Genomic DNA, 16,575 nt, shown 5'->3' with positions numbered 1-16,575 from the left:
CCGCAGCCCAACTCAGGCTTCCCTTCCTGCTGGCGGGTCCCCAGAGTGGAGTGCTGCTCAGTCACCTCATAAAGGCCTCCTGTAAAGGACACAGGAAGGCAAAAGCCTGGATGTCTGGGTAGTTCTGTACGGCGTCCGCCGAGACTCACCTCGAACACTGAGTCACACGACTTCCCGGCGTTAGCCTGGAGCGACCCTCCGGTGTCGCTCGGTCATCACACATCAGCCGCCCCATGACTGATCCAAAACAAGCAGCAGAAGAGAGAAGGATGACAGTAAGTGAAAGCTGAGGACCCAGTGTAGGAAAGGAGGGGGGTTCTTGCAATGATCCCAACGGCAGCTTCAAATCCAGGTGCGACATGGAAGCAGCTGAGGGACAGGACCGTCATCATCATGCTGGGCTGGACAAGCGAAAGAGCCTGAGCCTGGAGTTGGGGGGGGGGGGGTGGCGGGGAGGGCGGGGGGTAGGCGGGACATGATTCTGGCCTCGGGGAGTGCTATGACTCAGAACACGCAAGTTCATACAGAGGGAGCACCCCGGCTTCCTCGTGTGCCATGCTCCCCCGGGCTCTTGGAGGTCAGAGGTGCCTGTCCGCGACTATTCGTGTATCTCGTCCTAACATCTACCTCCGGCTTTGCTTCATCTAGGGCAAGAGTGAAGAACATTCTCAGCAATTAGACTGTCGACATTCCGGAAAATGTCGACATTACTCCGAAGCGGCACGCTGCTACTGTGAAGGGCCCCTGAGGAACCTGCAGAGGGACTTCGATCACATCAGTGTAGAACTCCATCTCCTTGGGAAGAAGAGGCTCCAGGTTGGCAAGTGGTGTGGAGACAGAAAGGAACTGGCCTCAGTTTGCACTATCTGTAGTCATGTACAGAACATGACCAAGAGTGTTACCCTGGGCTTCCGGTAAAACAGAAGGTCTGTGTTTGCTCACTTCCCCATCAACACTGCTATTCGGGAGAATGGTTCCCTTGTTGAAACCTGAGATTTCTTGGGTAAAAAATATATCTGCGGGGTTTGGATGAGGCCCGGCATCGCTTGTTCAGTATCTCAGGCCCAGCAAGAGGAGTCAGTTCTTGAAATGACATTGAACTTGTATCGAATTCAACTGCTCTGATTCAGCAAGCCACAACAGTCAGAAATAAAGTATCAGAACATTTGGGGATGGTATCTATGTTTCCAAAAAAGAAACAGTTCAGCAGATGGCTGATAAGATTTAAGTTGTCCAGCTGCAGAAGCAGCAAGATGCTGGACCATTCCTCAGGCTTATTTGTGGTATTTTAAAGATGCAACAAAAGCTGTGTCTTGATCTGGAGAAAAAGCAAACATAGGTTTCCATAACCTTGGAGCCCCTGCCCTCCAGTGCCTGGCACCGAGGGGGTCCACAGGAGAGGGCTGGCAACAGGGGCTGGCACAGGGCTCCACTGTCACCCATGAGCATAAGTGCGGGCTTCCCGGAGGAAGTGATGTTGAATCTGAGTTTGAGGAGGTGAGTGGAGGTTAGGTCAAGAATCAGGGTGGGGCATTCCAGGTGGAGAGGGTGCCATGAAGGAAAGTTCTGAGTGCTGGCTGGCTGGGCAGGGGCATGGTGTCACCCAGGAGAGGGACAGGAAGGTGATGTTAAAGACACTGGGACCAGGGGCACCTGGGTGGCTCTGTCAGTTGAGCGTCTGACTTCGGCTCAGGTCATGATCTCACAGTCTGTGACTTCCAGTCCCGCATCGGGCTCTGTGCTGACAGCTCAGAGCCTGGAGCCTGCTTTGGATTCTGTGTCTCCCTCTCTCTCTTCCCCTCCCCCGTTCTTGCTTGCTCTCTCTCTCTCTTTCTCTCAAAAATAAACATTTAAAAAATTAAAAAAATAAATAAGAAAGAAAGAAAAGAAAGACACTGGGGCCAGTTCAGAGGGCCTTGGGCACAAGGCAAAGCAGTGAGCACTTCGTGCTGGAAACACTCAGTACCTTTGTCACTGGGACATATTGGCATGTCTACCAGAGAGCTGCTTGTAATTTTGGGGTGAGGAAAGGGACCTCTCAGGCAGGTGGTAGGTATGCTATGATTCCATGAGGCAATTTCATCGTTCATCAGTCATGCCACAGGGTTATCTTCCATTTTGTAGGATGATCTGACACATATGTGCATAAAGTAATTGGGGACTTTGACAGCGTCTCCTGTTCAACCTAATAGTCTCCCAGGAGGGGTAGGGGAGGCATAGGAATGACCTGGTCCAACCTCCTGCACAGGTGAGTGACCTGGCCTCTCTTCTGCAGGTCCCACCAGGCACTAGCCTTACGGTACACTGTCGGTTTGCCTGACGTGTTCCATGGTATCAGTTCAGTCCCCCATCAGCTTTGGCTCAGGGCCAATGCTGTGCACTCTCCTATCCACTGCTTGGGTCCGGATGGTCTGACTCAGCGCAGGCATGTCCTCTGTCCCCTTCCCATCCCTTGGGACGACCTCGCTTCTCAACCCCCCCGCCCCGCCCCCCAGCTGGCCAAGTGCCGCGCACATCTGGCACCTGGACCAGATTCATCAAAACCATCCCAGTAAGGGTCAGGGTGATGAAACGCTCCTTCATCCTTGTTTTGGGTTTCAGCCTCCAGTTGCTGCTGACCAGAAGTGTTTCCACGTTGTGAATTCTTTGGTTCTCCACATCTCAAGTGGAACATCAGCAGGGTGCCCCCAAGGCGGTTCTCTGCGCCCCTGGGCCTGGGGGCCTGTAGGGCTTGGCCGCGCGGCTCTGGGTGGATATGCGCCCCCTGCTGTCCGCGGTGGCGAACTGCGCGGTGCCCGTGCTCTCAGATGTTGGCGGCCTGCAAAAACCATTTCCCTTCGGAGTTGACCCTGAACTGTAGAGTGTGATTCGAGATGTCCGCCCCTGGAGGGCAGGGATGCTTAGCCGCTGTGCTCTCCCGTATCCACGACTGTGTGGACACAGGATTTAGGAATCATGAGAGAGTAAATGCCATCATTCTATGTAATATGACATAGCGTGTGTATAACCAAAAAAAAAGTCAGCATATTTTTGAGATACATTTGGTCATGGCCAAAGTAAAGATATGATGTAAAATTTAAGTCCAATAAGAAAACAAGATATAATTGAACTAGCTCATCCAGAGTTTAATCAAGATTTTGACAAGAGGTTGTTTTGTTTTTCAAGGCTACAATAATAACTTTAGAAAAGCCGTTTAATGATTTTTAGGTAGATTTAAGATGGAATTGAAGCTATGCTTCTGGACATTGACATGCACAGTCTTGTGATGGCAAAGAGTGTTGCCAATTAAGTATTTCAAGGACAGGGACCGTGACTTTTATTTTTTCGACATCTTCCCAGAATAGAAAAAAATCTTGATTCAACTCAATTCAACATGCTAATAATCATTTATTTAACATATCCCAACAACACTACTTACTAGCTGTGTAAGACCTTAGGCTTCTTATACTCTCCGTGCCTCAGTTTCATTATCTGTAAAATAGGTAATAATATTACCTGCTCACAGAGTGGGGAGTAAATGAGATATATCCATTCCTGGCCAGACTGAGGGCTCATGTGAAATGTTTGTTATTATTTTTACACTTACTACAGTTAGGTTCTGAGCTGAGTGCTGGGGTTACTCATAATAAGACATGATTCCTATCCTCGAGAAGTTTACAATTTAAAGTACAGATGGACACAAACAGGCATATAAGATTATAAATGATCGATGTTGTAAAAAGCATAACAAGGTGCTGGGGGACAACAGAGAGGAGAAGTAGATTATGTCGGAGGGGAAGGACATCAAAAGGTTTTACAGGATGGGTTACATCTGAGATAGATCTTGAAGGATGAGTTAGGATTTAGATGGACGTAGAGAAACAGCTTCCGTCCGGGGGGGGGGGGGGGGGGGGTGCGGTCAGGGAATCACAGGAACAACAATGCTGAGTCATCATGACAGTGTGTAGTAAATTCAGCATCAGCCAATGGCCAGTATGACCCAAGGGTGGGATATAGGAGTGGGGGCAGCAGACAGGGAGGCTAAAGAAATGATCATAATCAGTAGCAAGCATCTGGTAAAGACTTACCCAATGCCAGGCACCCCAGACTGGAAGAAAATCACAGGCCGTATGAGCCATGCTGCAGACTGTGTGATTTGTCTAATAGACAATGAGACACCATTAAAGCTATCTGAGCGGGTCCCTATCTGCAGAAGGGTGGAGCACACAGCAGACTCTGGGTAAACACCTGTAGGATTAAATTGAACTGGATGGTGGTATAGTATAAATAGTGGCAAGTCCCACACAGGTATAAAAGGTGTAAACTTAGTAATGACATAGTTCAAATATACTTGATACCCAGAAGGCATGAGTAGGTACAACATTCAAGATACATGGCTTGTTTTAGAATCGATGAAAACTATAAAGGCAAGTAGGGAAGCAGTTTCTATCAAAAGTCTCTGCTCTACAAAGCTTGAACATAAAAAGTACAGAGTATCTGAATGTAGTATCTTCTTCCTGAGCCAGTTGGGAGGAAATTAACTCTCGGGCTATGACAGGAAGCAGCCGTTCTGGGGCCATGGCTGGAGCGGATGTGTATTCCCCATCATGGTTGTAAGGAAGTGGGGAAATGGTGTTTCCAGCGGAAGCCAAATCCCTAGCTTCCCGGCCTGTGTGTATACCTGGAGCCTGTTTTGCACCCTCAGGTGGATTTGTAAGGTCTTGTTGGGGGACACGAGAAGCTGTACTTGTGTTGGGCCTGCGTGCAAGGCATGCAAGACGACATACGTTGGCCACCATCTTGTTTTGCCCAGAGCATTATAGAATATACAAGCTTGCAAATTCACAGATGTGTGTATGAACAGTGCTTCCCCAGGGATATTACCAGTTCGCCTACGGACAGCTATGGCTAGAGAATATGCAGAGCCTAGAATGCAGGAAGGCTGATGGGTACAGGGCAAGACAGAGGATAGCAAGCAGCCGAGAAAGCCAGTCATGTGGGCAACACCCTCTCTGGGTCCCACAGGGCCTGGGAGAGGGGAGGGTCTACTGCCACCTGGTAATAGGCACACACCTCCTCCTCTGCAAGCTTCCTGCTACACCTCAGGGAAGATGGAGGGTCGAGAGAGGAGCCAAATGAGGCTAGGAGTTGTTGGGTAAGAAAGAGCCACCACTCCTGGCAGTCCGGAAGGTCTTTTTCCTGGGCACATATGAAAGATGACCTTTGCTGCCTTTTGGCTTGGATTAACCTCCAACTGGATTTCTGCACTGCCTCCAAAGACAAATTTTGGGCTTTGCGAAAAGCATGAGCTTTTGCTCCCACGGGGTCACTGTCAGGATTCAATGCTTGGTATGGGTGTCATAGGCTGTTACTGCACTGGCCTCTGATGAATTTCTGGTCAGCAGCAAGGTCAGTGCAGAAAAGGAAGGGGAAAGTTACAGTAAGACAGTCTGTGCTACCCTGGTTTTTTATTAAAAAAAAAAAAAAAACAAAAACCTGACGCCACATGTTTACACCCATGTTCACAGCAGCATCATTCACAATAGCCAGCAGGTAGAAGCCATCCACTGGTGGATGAATAGATACACGAAATGTGATATATTCCCACAACAGAATATATCCAGCCTTAGAAAGGAAGGAGATTCTGCCATCTGCTACAGCACGAACGAAACTTGAGGTCATTACATGGAGTGAAATAAACCAGTCAGAAAAAGACAAATACTGGTATGCTTCCACTTATCTGAGGTCTCTAGAGTAGTCAACTTCATAGGGACGGAAAATAGAATGGTGACTGCCAGGGGCTGGGGGAGTGGTAACCGAGGGCTACTATCTAATGGATGCGGAGATTCAGTTTTGCGAGATGACAAAGTTCTAGAGATCTGTTGCGCAACAGTGTGAATACACTTCCGCTCCTGAACTGCGCTCTTGGAAAATGGTGACGGTGGCAAATTTTACGGTATGTGCTTTTTTTTTTTTTACCACAATTAAAAATGCTTTAAAATTATTTTTAAAAATATGATGTCTCTTGTGCTGACTCCTGTTCCCCTTTTTATGCAGCTTTATTTTATGTGTTTACATTATTTTGTATCGAGGTATCATTTACATACAATAAATTATACCGTTCTTATGTGTTCAGTTCGATAAGTTTTGATTACTCCAAACAAGATATGAATATTTCCATCACCCACAAAGTTCCTTGCGCCCCTTCCTGTCAGCACCCCCTCCAGGCAACCATTTGCCGACACCTGTCAGTAGATACATATTTTGTATTGAGGTTGTAATTACATACTCTGAAATGCACAGTGCGTAAGTGTGCTGTTTGTGCTCTGACAAATGTCTATACCCATGTAACAAACACCCTAATCCAGATCCAGGTTTATGCAGAACTCTAGAAAGTTCCCACTGCTCCGTTCCAGTCTGTGCCTCCCCTCTCCCCCGGCCGTTCTCATTTCTCTCTCCACAGATCACTTCATCTGTTGTTGGACTTCACACAAATGGAATCCTGCAATACGTGCTCTTTTTTGTCTGGCTCCTCTCACTCAGCATAATTGTTTTTAAGAGTCACCGCTGTGGCTGTGTAGATACTTGGTTTCTTTTTACTGAAGAGTAGTATTCTATTGTATACATGTACCAAGATGTGTTTATCCAATTCTGTTAATAGACATTAGAGCTGTTTCCAGTTTGGGGTTATTATGAATAAGGGTGCTATAAACATTCCTGTATAAATCTTTATGTGAACAAATATTTTATTTCTCTAGGGTAAAACACCTAAGCATAGTGAAATCACTGTGTAATAGGATACAGTTACGTTTAACTATTAAAAAAAAAAAACAAAAAACAACTGCTAAAGAGAATTCCAGGGTGATACCATTTTGCACCCTGACCAGGCTTTTTTTTTTTTTTAGATTTATTTATTCATTTTGAGAGGAAGAGAGAGTGAGTAGGGGAGGGGCAGAGAGAGAGAGAGAGGGAGAGAGAGGATCCCAAGCAGGCTCCGCTCTGACAGCACAGAGCCTGACTCGGGGCTCGGACCCACAGACCGTGAAATCATGACCTGAGCTGAAACCAAGAGCCAGAGGCTTAACCGGCTGAGCCACCCAGGCGCCCCCACAAGTTTTTTTTTAATGTTTCTTTTTGACAGAGAGACAGAGTGTGAGCAGGGGAGGGGCAGAAAGAGGGAGACACAGAATCTGAAGCAGGCTCCAGGCTCTGAGCTGTCAGCACAGAGCCCAACGTGGGGCTTGAAATCATGAACTGGAGATCTTGACCTGAGCTGAAGTCATTTGCCTGACTGAGTCACCCAGGCGCCTCTACCAGTCTTTATTTTTTAATTGAAGTATGATTTACAGCCAGTAAAACTCATCCTTTTTAATGTACATCTCTGCAAAATTTCACAATGCATACAGTTGTGTAACTACCACCACAACCAAGTTTCAACCCAGCCCATCACCGTCTGCAAATTCACCAGTGTCCCCTTTGTAGTCACTCTCCCCTCAACCCCAGCTCCTGGTTCGTTACCACTGAACTATTGCTATATCTCTGCCTTCTCCAAAATGTCATATAAATGAATTACACAGTTCATACACAGTCTTTTGAATCTGGCTTCTTTCACTTAGCAAAATGCATTTCACAATCATCCATGTTGTTGCACACAGCAGGAATTCATTCCTTTTTACCGCCAAGCAGTAGTCCCTTGTATGAATAAACCAGCGTGTTTACCCATTCCCAGTTGAGGCACATTTCGGGGGTTACTTACAGCTTGGGGCCATTATGAGTAAAGCCGCTCTAAAGATTCACGCACAGGTCTCTACATGAATATAGGTTTCTATTTCACTTGGGCAAATAATTAGAAATGGGATTGCTGGGCTGTATGGTTGAATGTTTAACTTTATGAGAAACTGCTGAGCTGTTGTCTACTTTACATTCCCACCAGTAATACATGAGAGTTCCAGTGGCTCTGCATCTTTGTCGGCACTTGGCATTGTCAGGTTTGTTGGGTTTGTCTTGTTTTGTAAGTTTTGTTTTTTGTTTTTTGTTTTTTTCTTTAAGTAGACTTCATGCCAGCACGGAGCCCAACACAGGGCTTGAACTCACAACCCCGAGATCATGACCTGAGCTGAGATCAAGAGGCAGACCCTTAACTGACTGAGACACCCAGGCACCCCTGTTTTGTTTTGTTTTTTTTAAGTAAACTCCACACCATACATGGGCTTGAACTCACTATCCCAAGTTGAAGAGTCGATGCTCTATATTGACTGAGCCGGCCAGATGCTTCCTGTCAGATTTGTTTTTAATTTGTAAATTGCACACATCTTAATAAGTGGCATCTCATCATAGTTCTAATTTGTATTTCTCTAATGACCATCTCTTAGTGTGAATTATCTTCTTTAGTGAAGTATCTCTCCAAATCTGTTCCCCATTTTCTACTGGGTTGTTTTCTTATCATTGAATTTGAGAGTTATTTATTCTGGATATAAGACCTTTATCACAATATGTGATTTGCAAATATTTTCTCCAAATCCACGGCTTGACTTTTCATTTTCCTAACAATCCCTTTTGAAGACAAAATGTTCTGAACTATGATACAGTTCAATTTATCATTTTTTTTCTTTTATGGCTTATAACTTTGATGTAGTAGCTAAGAAATCTCTGCCTAACCCAAACTCAGAGTACTTTTCTCCTATTTTATATTCTAGAAGTGTTATAGTTTTAGGTTGTACATTTAGGTTGTACATTTATGACCCATTTTGAGTTAATTTTGTATATGGTTCAAGGTGTGGATCAAAGTTGTTTTTTCATATGGATATCCAACGCTCCAGAATCATTTGTTGAAAGACTACGGACTTAACTTTACACTTTGTTAGAAATCAGTTGAACACATATGCCTGGAACTCAGCATTCAGAAACTCAGGTTTCTAAACTCCATTCTGTTCCATTTGATCGGTATGTCTCTTCTTTCACCAATACCATACTGTCTTGATGACTAGCTTTATAGAAAGTCTTAAAGTCAGGTAGAGTGACTCTTTCAATTTTGTTCTTCTTTTTCAAAATTTTTTGGGCTCCTTTGACTTTCCATCTGAAGTTTAGAATCATCTTGTTGATTTCTAAAAGAAAAAAATTCCTTCTAGCATTTTGATTGGGATCACATTGAATCCCTAGCTCTCAGTTGGGGAGAATTGGCATCTTACCAATACTGGACAATATTGAACCCACAAACAAGTTGTCTGTCCCTATTTATCTATATCTTCCTTGATTTCTTTAATCTGTGTTTTGTGGTTTGCAGAATATGGGTCTTGAATGTATTTTGTTAGATTTCTACTCAAGTATTTTTTGTTGTTTCTGCTATTTTTTATCATGGTAAAATATATATAATGTAAATTTTTACCCATTTTAATCATTTCTTAAGTTTATTTTTTTAAGAGGGAGAAAAAGAGATAGGAATGCAAACTGGTGCAACCACTATGGAAAACAGTATGGAGGTTCCTCCAAAAACTAAAAATAGAACTGCCCTCCGACCCAGCAATTGCACTACTAGGCATTTATCCATGGGATACAGGTGTGCTGTTTCGAAGGGACACATACACCCCCATGTTTATAGCAGCACTCTCAATAGCCACGGTATGCAAAGAGCCCAATGTCCATCGGTGGATGGACGGATAAAGAAGATGTGGTATATATATACGTTGGGGTACTACTTCGCAATCAAAAAGAATGAAATCTTGCCATTTCCAACTACGCGGATGGAACTAGAGGGTATTATGCTAAGTGAAATTAGAGAAAGACAAAAATCATATGACTTCACTCATATGAGGACTTTAAGAGACAAAACAGATGAACATAAGGGAAGGGAAACAAAAGTAATATAAAAACAGGGAGGAAGACAAAACATAAGAGACTCAAATATGGAGAACAAACTGAGGGTTACTGGAGGAGTTGTGGGAGGGATGGGCTAAATGGGGAAGGGGCACTAAGGAATCTGCTCCTGAAATCCTTGTTGCACTATATGCTAACTAATTTGGATGTAAATTTAAATAAATAGATAAATACATACATACATACATACATACATACATAAATAAATAAATAATTTTTTAAAAAAGGGAGAGAGAGAGAGAGCGGGAGGAGCACAGAGAGAATCCCAAGCGGGCTCCAAACTGTCAGTGCACAGCCTGATGCAGGGCTTGAACTCATGAACCATGAGATCATGAACTGAGCTGAAATCAAGAGTCAGATGCTTAACGGGCTAAGTCACCCAAGCTCCCCTACATTTTAACCACTTTTAAATATGCACTTCAGAGGCATTAATACATTCCCACCACTTGTGCATTCATCACCACGAAGCATTTTCAGAACTTTGTCATCATCCCAAACTAAAACTCCATATCCATTAAATGTTTAACTTCTCACACTTAATCATGATGAACACTGACTAATGTATAGAATTGTTGAATCACTAAATTGTACACCTGAAATTAATATAACACTGCATGTTAACTATATTGGGATTGAAATTTTAAAATTAATTAAAGAGTAAAATAAAAACTGGGGCGCCTGGGTGGCTCGGTTAAGCGTCCAACGTCAGCTTAGGTCATGATCTCATGGTTTGTGAGTTTGAGCCCCGCATCGGGCTCTGTGCTGACAGCTCAGAGCCTGGAGCCTGCTTTGGATTCTGTCTCCTTCTCTCTCTGCCCCTCCCCACATGTGCTCTGTTTCTCTGTCTCTCAAAAATAAATAAATGTAAAAAAAGTAAAAAGAAAAGGAAAATAAAAAATAAAAATCCCCCCCCCCCGCCCCGCCAAAATAACTTCTCATTCCTTCCCTTTCCCTAACCCCTGGTTATATCTATTCTACTGTATGTCACTATGAATTTGACTACTCTCTGCACCTCATATAAGTCAAATCACATAGTATTTGTCCTTCTGTGACTGGCTTATTTCACTTAGCATAATGTTCTCAAGGTTCATCCATGTTGTAACATGTGTTAGAATTCTTTCCTTTTGAAGGCTGAATAATACCCATTGTATGGCTTTACCACATTTTGCTTCTCCAATCATCTCTTGATGGACACTTGGGTGGCTTCTGTCTTTTGACTATTGTGAATAATTCTGCTATCAACATGAATGTACAAATATCTGAGTCCCTGCTTTGAATTCTTCTGTGCTTATATTCTATGTTGCTGGAATCATGTGGTAATTCTATTTTTCATTTTTTGAGGAACCACCAAAATGTTTTCCACAGCACCTGTACCATTTTACATTTCCACCAACAAAGCACAAAGGTTCCAATTTCTCCACATACTCATCAACACTTGTTTTCTGGTTGTTGTTGTTGTTTTAAAATTGCCAGCCTATTGGGTGTAAAGTCTTATCTCACGGTGGTTTTCATTTGCATTTTCCTAATGTCTAATTATATTGAACATGTTTGCATATCATTTGTATATCTTCTTTGGAAAAATGTCTCTTTATGTTCCTTGCTTGTTTTTTAAATTGAGTTATTCTTATTGTTGAGTTGTTAAAATTCTTTATATATTCTGGATATTAGACCCCTAACAGATATATGATTTACAAATGTTTTCTCCTATTCTGTAGGTTCTCTTTTCACTTTCCTATTAGTGTCCTTTGATGCCTGAAAGTTTTAAATTTTCATGAAGTCCAGTGTAGTTGTTTTGTTTTGTAGACACCCTTAATCAGCTTGAGGAAATTCCCTTCTATGCTTATTTTGCTAAGAGTTTGTGTCATAAATGGCTATTGAATTTTGTCAAATGCTTTCTCTGTATCTGCTGAGATAATGGTTTTCCATTATGGTATGGTGAGGTATGGTTTTCCTCATTTATTCTGTTGATGTGAACTTTTTTGATGTTCAGATGTTGAAACTGACTTGGCCAGTAATGACCAGTACTGAGCACAGTTCTAGCCATTTGTAGATCTTTTGTGAAGTGACTGTTCAAGTCTCTTGTCCATTTTTTATTTGGATTGTTCATCTTTTTATTGTTGATAGGAGTTCTCTAAACATTCTGGCTAAAAGTCCTTTGTCAGATATATTTTTCTAAATATTTCTCCCAGTTTGTAGCTTGAATTTTCAACTTAAGTTTATTGTTTGAGGGACACCTGGGTGGCTCAGTTGGTTAACTGGCCAGCTCCTGGTTTTGGCTCAGGCAATGACCTCACAGTTTGTGTGTTTGAGGCCCGTGTCGGGCTCCCTGCTAACAGCTCAGGGTCTGCTTGGGATTCTTGCTCCCTCTCTCTCTGTCCCTCCCCTCACTCGTGCTCACTCTCTTGCTCTTTCTGTCTCTCAAAAATAAACTTTAAAAAAATGAAAATAAAATAAAAAATATTATTGTTTGATAAGCAGAACATTTTAAAATTTAATGAAATTCAATATATCAAATTTTTGTTTTGTAGTTAGTGCTTTTTGTGTCATGTGCAAGAAATATTTGTCTACCCTAAAGTTGCAAAGATTGTTTTCTATTGTTTTCTTCTAGAAGCTTTATGGTTCTGGCTCTTATATTGTGATCTGTGATCCATCTTGAATTAATATTTGTAGGTGGAGTGAAATATGGGCCAAGCCTTATTTTTTTCTATATAAATATCTAGCTGTTCCAGCTCCACTTTTTAAAAAAAAGATCTTCCTTTTGCCCTTGGCAAAATTTGATTTGGCCCCTCAGTCAGTGTTAGTTTTCTTTTAGGATTTCTCCATAATTAGGTCTGTATGTTTACAGAAGCAACTGAAGAGCATTTGGAGCTAAATTTTAAAAAATAACACTGATTACTATTCTGAATTGGTAATACATGTGTGTGGTCTAAGTTAAAAGGTACAAAATTCTAGAGGTACAAAAGATTATAGAATAGAAATTAAATTCCCTCTCATTCTCTGTCTCTCTTACCCCCAGTGCTGTCCATTAGTGCAAATGCTGTTAGCAGTTTTCTGAGCAACTTAAAAAGACAGGCTTCACGTAAGTCAACATTGAGATTCTGACTGAGGCCTGTGAGTATGTGTGCGTGAGTGTGTGCACATGTGTGTGTCACAGGTACAAAGTATGATTTGGGTATTACAAATCGTTTCCAGCTCATTGTAAGGGATTCACCTGTGACATCATAAGCAGCACTTAAGAACTTTTTATAGACCCTATTTTATTCTCTTCTTCCCACTTATGTAGATAAAGACAAACAAGGTATGGCGGAGTTTTAAGCTCACAAATATGAGGTGGCAAGCTTTTTTCTTTTCTTTTTTCTCTTCTACTTCTGGCAATATTTATTGACCAACTCATCAGATCCATATACCAAATAGCTATCAGAAATTGCAATTTAATAGAAAAAAAAGTGGAGGGGCTCAGGAAGACAATAATAATTAGGGTACATCCATTAAAAAAAATAATTGCATGTTGTGTATCAGTTGTGAATGCAATCTGTACACAACAAATAAGCCCAGTGGATTTATGGGGTTTTTTTTTCTGTCCTTTAAGCAATTATCATCCACTGGCATGATCTGTGAAATTCCACCATCACAAGTGGGCTTCGTTATAAAGTGGAAAGGCAGGAACTGCCCGTCTCTAGGCCAATCCTAGGTGTTATGGAATAATGAAGTAGAGAAGATTCAGAAGATTCTGCTTTAACACAATTCCTATTATTATTAATATTATTATTGTCGTTGTTGCAGTAGCTAACAACAAGCATATTCTTGTAGTGTCAATAGCTGAGGCCCAATTATATAGTCATACACAATATAGTGATGTGACAACTCCATACCCAGTACTCACCACAGTGAGTGTGGTCACCATGTGTCACCACACAACGTGGTTACAGTATTATGGCCTCTATTCCCTATGCTCTCTGTGATTTATTTGTTTTATAGCTGGAGGTTCCTACATCTTAATCTCCCTCACCTATTCCACCCACCTCCCCACCCCCACCCCCTCCCCCTCTGGCAAACACCAGTTTGTTCTCTGTGTGTAAGAAGAGTCTGTTTGGTATTTTGTTGGTTGGTCGGTTGGTCGGTCGGTCACAATTTCGTTTTTATGAAAGCGCCCCCCTTTCTGAGTGCTTGGTCATTGAATCCAGATACCTTGTTTAATGAATGCGCTAATTCGTAAAGTGAAAGAGCTTGAAACCCATGCTTTATTTATCGCCCAAGGATAAATCCTCAAGTGTCAAGACTGTGTCCTGCTCACACAACGTCTTGTTGTTCTGGCCCCCGAGCTGCGGCCGGGCTTGGCCCACCCCACCTACAAAGGGAGAGTCTCTCCCAAGAACATTACCAACCCACAAGTGGGCTGAAGCCCTGGGCCCCTACAGCCCGGGTGCTCTCCTCCCAACAGGGCCTCCCCGAGTCCCAGGACGCACCCGCGGAAGCTGACGCGCGTCGCCTCCTCCCAGGCCAGAGCTCTGGACTCCGTCCGTCCCCTGAGACACTGAACCATGCCAAGGAGGAGGCGAGGGCAGCTTTCCGATCGGGACACCTCACCAGACCGGCTCGAAGGAGGATCATTCCCCCAGAGTAGGGGTGGCGCCAGGGCAGCCAAGGCACGGCCCCGGGCTGGCGCCTGCAGAGGGCGAGGCCCGCCACACGGGGAGAACGGGCCACTGCCCGGGAGGGTGCTCTTCTGAGAGACCCGTGGTGCTGCACCCTTGCCTGGGTCCTCCCTGGTGGGCCCGGTGGGTCTGTGTGAGCCGCGGGGAGCTCATAGACCAGTGGAGACGATGAAACACCCTCCACGAGACTGGCGTTTGCCAGAATACATTCCCTGAAGCAGAATGAACAGATAAGGGTGATGATCATTTTTCTCATGTTTGTGATACATGTTCTCGAATTACTTTCCAGAAGGATGGAACAATGTACACACCCACCAGGAGGAAGAGTATAAATTCCTATTCTCCTGCACTCTCACCAGGGCTGGTTTTTAAAAAATCTTTGCTAAAGGACAGGAGGCAGAAGGTGGCAACTGCTTCTTTTTTAAATTTATACTCCTTTGAACATTAGTGAGCTTGAACATTTTCTTAAGCATATTCCTCACAAGCCACTCGCTTTTCCATTTCTGAAAGACTTTCATACATGCTTTAAAAAGGGGTGTTTTGGGGACCCCTGGGTGGCTCAGTCGGTTGAGCGTCAGACTTTGGCTCAGCTCATGATCTCGCGGTTCCAGGGTTGGAGCCCCACATCCAGCTCTGTGCTGTCAGCCTGGGGCCTGCTTCGGATCCTCTGTCCCCCTCTCTCTGCCCCTCCTCTGCTGGTGCTCTCTCAAAAACAAGTAAACATTAATAAAGAGTACACTTTTAAATACCTTTTGAAGGAAAGTGACAGCTATTAAATTATTATTGTAATGATGACAGTTTAACAGAAATGGGAAGAAGGGCTGTCCAGGGAGGCTTTGCAGCCAGCTTATTGATCAGCGCAGGAAGGACGGGGAAAGGGCCCCCAGAGATGCCAAGAAACCTGCATACATGTTAGGAATACGAAAGTAGTATCTACTTGAATCTTTTTTTTTTTTTTTTTTTTTTTTGAGAGAGACAGGGAGACAATGAGCAGGGGAGAGGCAGAGAGACAGAGAATCCCAAGTAGGCTTCACACCCAGCGCAAACAAAGCCCCACTTGAGGGGACAATCTCACAACCGACGGTGAGATCATGACCTGAGCCGAAATCAACAGTTGGCCACTCAACTGACTGAGACACCCAGGCATCCCTCTACTTGAATTTTTAAATGTACCTACCCTGGGGCACCTGGCTGGCTCAGTCAGGAGAGCATGTGACTCTTGATCTCAGGGTCATGAGTTCAAGCTCCATGTTGGGTGTAGAGCCTACTTTAAAAAAAAAAAAATGTGCATACCCTAAAAGCCAGCATTCTCATTTCTTGGTGGTATACCTCAGAAAAAAAAAAAAAACCCATGCCCACAGGATGCATTTATGAGAGTGTTTACTTAGCACAGCACTGTTTCTACCCATGAACAAATGAAAACAGCTCAATATTCAGCAAGAAGGGAAATGTTGAGAAAAAGGCGTGGAAGGATTCATGTGGGACAGAGGAACTAGGCAGGAACAGGATCAGAGCTGGTGACAATGGTCTGAGATTTTTCCCTATCGGTAATGGTTTAATAAAATGTTTTCATGAAAATGTCTCCTAATGACAAGGTATTTGCGTATGACTTATAGACTTAAGATTTCATTAAAACCTTTATAGAGACCAGGACACTTTGTAGAAAAAGTCTGGTGCTGGGGCACCTGAGTGGCTCAGTCGATTGAACGTCCAACTCTATTTAGGCTTAGGTCATGATCCCAGGGTCATGGGATCAAGCCCTGCTTAAGATTCTCTGTCCCTCTGCCCCTCTCCCCCGCTCCCCCACCAATAAAATTTCAAAAAAAAAAAAAAAAAAAAAAAAGAGTCTAGTGCTGGTTTCTATAGACACATTGTTGTTGATATTGGCACAACTTGTTGCGAAAAGCAGAGTTCTGCTCTGCCCTCCTGCCCAGTTGGGAGAGGCAAGGACTGTTCACCCTGGAATTAGCCAAAGCACAGGCTTTTTTGGGCACTTTCTTCAGAGAGAAAAATTTGAATCAAAATCAGCAGAAAAGAACATCACCTTTGTTCCTATATTTGAAAGGAA

The 16,575-nt window shown here is 43.5% G+C and overlaps 1 long non-coding RNA gene and 1 pseudogene across 1 annotated transcript in view; one reads left to right on the top strand and one right to left on the bottom strand.

The window, feature by feature from the left end:
* The first annotated feature begins 475 nt into the window (after positions 1–475).
* LOC132675858 (large ribosomal subunit protein uL6 pseudogene) lies at positions 476–6,088 on the top strand (annotated as a pseudogene).
* Positions 6,089–14,065: 7,977 nt separating this feature from the next.
* LOC132665738 (uncharacterized) overlaps positions 14,066–16,575 on the bottom strand; it is a 9,104-nt gene continuing 6,594 nt past the window's right edge. Inside the window, exon 2 of the long non-coding RNA XR_009604235.2 lies at positions 14,066–14,719. This is a non-coding gene — a long non-coding RNA (uncharacterized LOC132665738). The remainder of the gene's footprint in view (positions 14,720–16,575) is intronic.

This window comes from Panthera onca, chromosome D3 (assembly GCF_046562875.1).
Source record: "Panthera onca isolate mPanOnc1 chromosome D3, mPanOnc1 haplotype 2, whole genome shotgun sequence".
Lineage (NCBI taxonomy): Eukaryota > Metazoa > Chordata > Mammalia > Carnivora > Felidae > Panthera > Panthera onca.
This window is presented reverse-complemented; position numbering and strand designations above follow the sequence as displayed.